The sequence below is a fragment of the Arvicanthis niloticus genome, chromosome X, assembly GCF_011762505.2.
Source record: "Arvicanthis niloticus isolate mArvNil1 chromosome X, mArvNil1.pat.X, whole genome shotgun sequence".
In the NCBI taxonomy this organism is placed as follows: domain Eukaryota; kingdom Metazoa; phylum Chordata; class Mammalia; order Rodentia; family Muridae; genus Arvicanthis; species Arvicanthis niloticus.
The window spans coordinates 30,011,121-30,018,608 of NC_047679.1; the positions used below are offsets into that span (position 1 = coordinate 30,011,121).

At 41.8% G+C, this 7,488-nt stretch overlaps 1 pseudogene; it reads right to left on the reverse strand.

Moving 5' to 3' along the window:
* Positions 1-230: 230 nt before the first annotated feature.
* Positions 231-4,376, reverse strand: LOC117694313 (heat shock protein HSP 90-beta-like; annotated as a pseudogene).
* Between the last annotated feature and the right edge of the window lie 3,112 nt (positions 4,377-7,488).

Here is a 7,488-nt window from a genome sequence, read left to right on the forward strand (position 1 = left end):
GACAGGAGAGAAGAATATAACCCACAGGCATCAGCAGAGAGCCAAGTGGGTCAGGGTCAGTCAAGGCTGCCTGCTGGAGAGCCAAAGAGAAAAACACACAAAGGGCACAGGCTTCTGAGTGGGAACTTTACTTCCACGTGAAATGATAGTGTCTGCATCACGCAAAAGTGGTGGGAATAGTGGGGCTTGGCACTTCTACTATCACTTTATTTTTCAGTAGTGCTGAGGCCTCATATGATCATGCAGTAGATGTAGATTAAGTGGGTCTGAGGATTCTCAAGGGAGAAGCCAGGGGAAAGCAAAGTCGTTTGAAACAGTAGCACTACTAAGTTCTGACAGCCATTTTGTCTATCTTAGACTTCTGCTGCAGGCTTTCTATAATGGGGTGGTCTAGGTGCATCTCTATGTGCTTTCTGGCCATCATATAACTCATTGAAGAGTTGTCTTGGAGTGTTTGGGCCTTTATTATATGCTTCATGATGGCTGTCCATCCATAGGTATCTTTAATAATGCAGCACATGAAGAGACAAGCTTATTGGAGATTGTCACCTTCTCAACTTTCTTATCCAAGATCTTCATGAGCTTTCAGAGATTCTCAAAATTTCTCTTGTTCTCTTCCATGTTCTTTTTTTTCTCATCTTTTCTAGTTCTTTGCCATCTACAGATACCTGGATTTCCACCATACAAATCCTTGGCCTCCTGCATGCAACACCTGAAAATAAGGCTTAGGTATAAATACCATCTTACAGCCCCGCTTCCTCAAACACTCTATGAAGGCAGAGTTGGATACCCAGTTTTTGCTTGCACTAGTGATATAGTAAATGGACTTTTGTGTCTCCTTCATGGGAGATAGATACTTTAACATGAAAGTCATCTTCCAGAGTGAGAGGTGCAGTAGCCTAGTAGCTTAGAAAGGGATCACTGCCATTAAGTGGAATCTCCATGGATTCCAAGCTCAAGGTTCTTAGAGAATACCTCACAGAATTTCTTGTAGTTCTCTTTGTCCTTTGTCTTCTGTCAGCTTAGAGATGATCTCAAGTCCCTTCTTTTTTTGTTTGTTTTTGTTTTATTTTGTTTTGTTTTGTTTTTTGAGACAGGGTTTCTCTGTGTAGCCCTGGCTGTCCTGGAACTAACTCTGTAGACCAGGCTGGCCTCGAACTCAGAATCAAGTCCCTTCTTTACAACGTTTTTGTGGATGACTTTCAAGGTTTTGCTCTGCTGGAACATTTCTTGGGGGATGTTCATCCTTGGAACCAACCAAATAACAGATGAAGTTGAGAGAACCTGTTATTAATTCACCACAGCTGTCCATGATGAACATATGATGAGCACAGAGTCTGATGTTCTTTTTGATCTCAAAGAGGACAACCAAAACTTGCCAAAAAGATGATTAACTATGCCACGAATTCCAATTGATCATCTACAGAGAAATGTTTGACTGTCAAGTGGTCTTCCCAATCACTGTTGAGGCTCTTATAAAATTCACAATCGGGGTTTTTGTTCCAAATGGACTTGGTATGGCTCAATTCTTTCTGAACAATGTATTTCTCCTTAATTTTCTTGGTTTTCTTTTTCTTATTTTTGCCAGTATCATCTTCCTCATCTGATCTTATATCTTCATTCTTAGGATTCTCTTCATTATTCTCACTGTCCTTTTCTCTTCCTTTGCTTCATTATCACTGATTTGCATCTCACCTTTCTTATAAAACATTAGAATATCCCATGAACTGTGAGTATTTCTTAGCTACTACATTGAGCCTCCTATCCTCTAAGTATTCTTTCTAGTCTTCTTTTGGGGCAAAGTATCAGTTTTATACCCTGCTCAATAGGCTCACCATGATATGCTTATATAATGTTCATCATCATTGTGCTTTGTGATCACAATTCTCTCTGCCACCAAAGAGGCAGAATGGAATCCAATACTGTCTCTCTTTTTTGTCAACTTGACAAAAGCTATATAGTTATCTGAAAAGAGGGAATCAAAATTGAGATTACTCCATTAAGATTGGCTTAGAGGCAGGCCTATGGCTTCTGTATCAGTTCTTCCCTCTAGGTTTCTACCCTGAGTTCCTGTCCTGAATTTCTTGAATGATGGACTGTGAGATGTAAGATGAAATAAGTAATTTACTCACTCTCCAAGTTACTTTTGGTCTTGATATTTTTTATCACAGCAATAGACTCCCCAAGACAAACACCAAACTACTGAATCCTAGAGATGTCTGCACCAGCCTGGAGGGCTTCCATGAAAGTTTCTGTGCCAGACTGAGCAGCGGTTTCTACATTATCTATGTTTTCAAGCTTGTTCATGCCAATTCCTGTCTCCACCAAAGTCAGGGTGCATTCCTGATAGTTTACAATAATGTGAATTTTCAGGTTTTTACCCCTGTTCAACTTGGACAGGCCTGTCATAGCAACTCTTGTCCAAGATATCAGAAGCATTAGAGATCAATTCCCAAAGGAACACTTCCTTGTTAGAATAGAAAGTATTTATGATAAGGGACATGTAACGAACAAGTTTTGTCTAAAAGGCAAAAGTCTCCATCTCCTCCTTGTGGTATACATCTCAGGCACCTTGAGTGGGCAACACTGTACTAGTTGAGATCAGGGTGGGCCTGACTTGAATATAGCACCAAGGCTGTTCAGGAGTAAAAACTTGGTTCATTTAAGTTGGGCAGGGGCAAAAAGCAGAATATTTTGTGTTGGGGGCTGACTTTTAGCAGAAAGCGGCTATCAGCTTTGCAGCCATCTTGAGCCATATACCCTGACATGAGACTTGGATTACAATAGCCTACAACAGCTGAGCACACTCCGATAATCTTGGTTTAGATACCTTGGGTGTGTGAGATTAAAGGTGTGTGAGATTAAAGGTGTGTAATTTAAGAGTGTGTGACTTAGAAGTGTAGAGATCAGATTTAGAGACAAGACCTAAGGGCATGATTAAAGGTGTGACCAAAAGGCATGGCTTAGAAGTGAGACATATAAAAGGCAGAGGCAGATGGCAGAGAATCAGACATAGCAGAGAGAAGACAGAGAAACAGTACAACTTGGAGGAAAACAGATTACCTGACATTAGGTAGAAGACACTTTTAGGAGACACTTAGAGGAAGAGAGACTGAAGAATAAACGGGATTGAAACACACTCTGTCTGGTCTCCATTCTTCAAGTCTGCCCTCACCCTCTCTCTTGCTGAACCCTGACCCGCTGACTGGAGCGGCAGCTTGGACCCGGATACAGTGGCCGCCAAACGCGGGGCAGCCCAGGCCTCAACATTTTGTTCAGGCCCCAACATTTTTGGCGCCCGAACAGGGACTCGAGCTTGGGCCTCAACAATTTTGGGGATGACATCATCCCCAACTCTCAAAAAAGTAGAGCATATTTCATTTTTTTCTAGTGGTATAGTCATGATAAGTTGCTTTTACTCCAGTAAACTTCCATCTATGCTTGGGCAAGAAACTAATCGTGATGGTTCATATGCAAAAAGATAACATGAAAATAGGAAGAAGACTTTTTGAGAAGGATTTCGGCAGGAGATTGCAGGGGATTGGTGCTGATAATAGTGGGGAATAGGGATTAAAATGACTAAAATTCATTATGAATATGTTTGAAAATGTCAAATAATAAAATATTTGAAGAATATCTTTGTTCGGATCATTTGTATTTTGACATTGTACTTGAAGTCGTAGCTATTGTAAAAGGCAAGGAAAAGAAATAGAAAGCCTGAAAATGAAAAAAGCAAGAACAGATAAGTAAGAACAAATAAGAACAAATAAAATGATCATCTATGTAGAAAATACAAACAATCTGTCAAAAAGCTACTATAACAATTAAGTTAGTTTACCACATTTCACAATACAAGGTCAAAATAGAATATTGTAGCAATGAATAATTATAAATTAAAATAATAGCATAGATAACATCATTAAAAACTATGAACTACATAGGCATAAATCTGACCAAGGAGGTGAGGTGAGGGAGTCTGCAGCTTGTTTCTATGGTCTTGTTCATGACATCCAACTCCATGGGACTGAGCCTGGGTATAGGGTACCACAGAAACCAGTTCCTAGCCTTCAATAAATAGCTACCCCTGCCCCTCATGGCTCATCATCAGGTTATCCCTTTCATCTTACAATGATTATGTCTCAGTATGTGTTAGTGGTTGAAATTAGTGCCAGCGCCTATGGAATAGTGTGCAAAGTCCATGATTTGCACAGTGGCTACTTTATACCCTTAAGAATCCCCAGTGGAGGAGGAACTTGAGTGAATCATTCCATCAGCATGGGTTTTGAGGTGATCTTACTGAGCGGCTGGAAGCACTTGAGCATGCCTATGTTGTGTGGCTGATGGATGTTGTAGTGGATGGAATATGCTTGGGCCATGTGATGTGGCACTATTAGGAGGTGTAGCCTTATTAGAGGAAGTTTGTCACTGTCGGGGTGGGCTTTGAAGATCCTATGTTCAGGCTCTGCCCAGTGTGGAATGGAGCTTCCTCCTGACTGCCTGTGGAAGAGAGTCTCCTTCTGGATGCCTTAGAATCAAGATGTAGAACTCTTGGCTCCTCCAGTACCATGCCTGCCTGAATGCTGCCATGCTTCCCATCTTGATGATAATGGACTGAACCTCTGAAACTGTAAACCAACCCTAATTAAATGTCCTTTAGAAGAATTGCCTTGGTCATGGCATCTCTTCACATCCATCAGGTTTGCTAGCTAAGATCAAAAATGTTCTCATGTGACAGTATCTGAAAAAGCCTAGATTTCCTTCATGCAAATTGTATTATTCACCAAAATCTGAGATCAGAGAAACTTAAGATCTTGTGACAAGTGGTGAGACCTGAAAGCTGGCTAATTTTGGCCTAGCTGGGTTCCTTACAGCCACCAGAAAGCCCTTACACCTAAGACTGTTACATTGTAATGTCACACTTCTGAAGTTTTGCAGTCTACATATACACCACTTGTGGACAAGTGGCATGCTGATTGTATCTTTTTAGATATGTTTCCTTGAGACCCTGTGTTAACTCCACCCCCACAGTTACCTGGCTACAGCCAGGTATGCTCCTCCCCACAGTTACCTGGCAACAGCCAGGTAGGACTGGCCTACTACAAAAGGGGCTGCTTGCCCCCTCCTCCCTCTCTTGCTCTCTCTTGCTCACTTGCTCTCTTGATCCCCCCCCCCCACTCCACGTGCTCATGGCTCTACTCTTTGCCTCTCTCTGCCTCTACTACCCTCTTAACTCCCCTCCCCATGCCCTGAGTAAACTCTATTCTATACTATACTGATGTGTGCCTGGTCCCTCAGGGGGCAGAGATACCTTGGCATGGGCCCACTGAGACATCTCCTTCCCCCATACCTCTCTACACACCCACAGAACATACTCTCTTTATCTTTTTGTAAACACATCACCCTGTGTTCTGAGGAAATTCTGAAGCTGACTGGCCCTACAAAATCTTTTTTGTTGTTGTTGTTTTTTGATACAGGGTCTCTCTCTATAGTAACAGATATCCTGGAACTCACTATGTAGATCAGGCTGACCTTGAGCTCACAGAGATCCATTTGCCCCTGACTCCTGAGTGCTGGGATTAAAAGCATTCTGCCCAGCTAAAATCTTTAATTTTGATTTTGTAGGACTTCCTCCAGAAGAGAACTACCTAAGATACTGCAAGGAACCTGGGCCAGTGCAGTTAGTGGTGTTCTCTTCCCCCCACCCCCAGGGATTTTTCTATGCACCCCTGGCTGTTCTGAAACTCACCATATAGACCAGCCTGGCTTTGAACTCAGAGATCTGTCTGCCTCTACCTCCTGAGTGCTGGGATTAAAGGTGTGCACTACTATGTCTGGCTTGCAAATACTGACTTTTAACCCACATAAATGCATTTCTGCCCTGAGGCACTCTTTTTTTTTTTTTTATGTATATGTGTATGTATATTGTAGGAGGAAGTTGTGCCTTGTTATGCAAGTGAAGGTTTCAGTGATGAAACTCAGGTTATCAGGCTTTTCAGTAGTGCATTTACCATCCGTGGTGGTTTGAGTAAGAAACCTGAATAAGACCCTGTACTAAAAGAAAAAAAATTTTGCAAAGCCTGTCAGCCTCAGAATTTCCACAGAACACAGGTTCTCAAGGAAATTATCTTTGCAAAGATACAACCAATATACAACCCTATAGGCTCATATATTTGAATGTCTGGTCACCAGGAAGTAGAACTGTTCAGAGGATTAGGTGGTTTAACCTTGTTGAAGTAGGTGTGGCCTTGTTGGAGGAAATGTGTCATTGGAGGTGGGCTTTGAGGTTTCAGAAACCCATGCTAAATCCAGCTCTCTCTCTCTCTCTCTCTCTCTCTCTCTCTCTCTCTCTCTCTCTCTCTCTGTTCAGAGGATTAGGTGGTTTAACCTTGTTGAAGTAGGTGTGGCCTTGTTGGAGGAAATGTGTCACTGGAGGTGGGCTTTGAGGTTTCAGAAACCCATGCTAAATCCAGCTCTCTCTCTCTCTCTCTCTCTCTCTCTCTCTCTCTCTCTCTCTCTCAACCTGCAGATGAGGATGTAGTTCTTAGCTACTTCTCTAGCACCATGCCTGCCTGCTGCCATGTTTCCACCATGATGAAAATGTTCTAACCCCTGAAACTGTAAGCCAGCTCCAATTAAATGCTTGTCATAGTATCTCTTCACAACTATAGAACAGTGACTAAGACATCCACTGAGCCATCTCTCAGACCCTATAGCACTCTTGTGCACATAAGAAAGAAGGTGGTTCAGATAAGCAGTGGAGTGACTCTTTTCCCTCTTAGGGACACTTGAATGGCAAGAACACCACTGAGAAGGTAATTTCTTCCTTCTTCTAAAGCCATGGGGACTCTATTACAGAACATTTAGTGGGCTTTTATTTAGTCAGCTTTTATGTTATTTATTTATTTTTTCAGCCTCAGAACAGTTTAAGATTTTGATCAGAGGGCAGAAATGCCAGGAACCCAAAAGGTCTTAGGGTCAGTTTTGGTAGTTTTATGGAGAAAATTAGTGGTAAATGCTTTTCCCCTCTAGACCAGTGGTTCTCAATCTCCCTAATAATGCAGTACTCATGTTGTGATGACTCCCAAACATAAAATTATTTTAGTTACTACTTCATAATTTTGCTACTGTTATGAATCATAATGTAAATATACGCATTTTCCAATGATCTTAGGTGACTCCCGTGAAAGAGTAATTCAACCCCAAAAGGGATTGGGAGCCACATGTTGAGAACTATGGTTCTAGACAATGACCTCAAGGCTGTTGTGAAGTTTTCATTTTTCTATTTCTCTAGACAAACAAGCAGAAAGTCGGATTCCCTTGACCCTTTTGTAGGGATGTGTGGTGGTTTGAAAAATAATGAGCCCCCCTAAAGGCTCATAATAGAGTGGCACTATTTGAAAGTATTATGACCTGTGGTTTTGTTGGAGTGGGTTTGACCTTGTCAGAGGAAATGTATCAATGGGGCTGGGTTTTAGCGTTTCAGAAGCC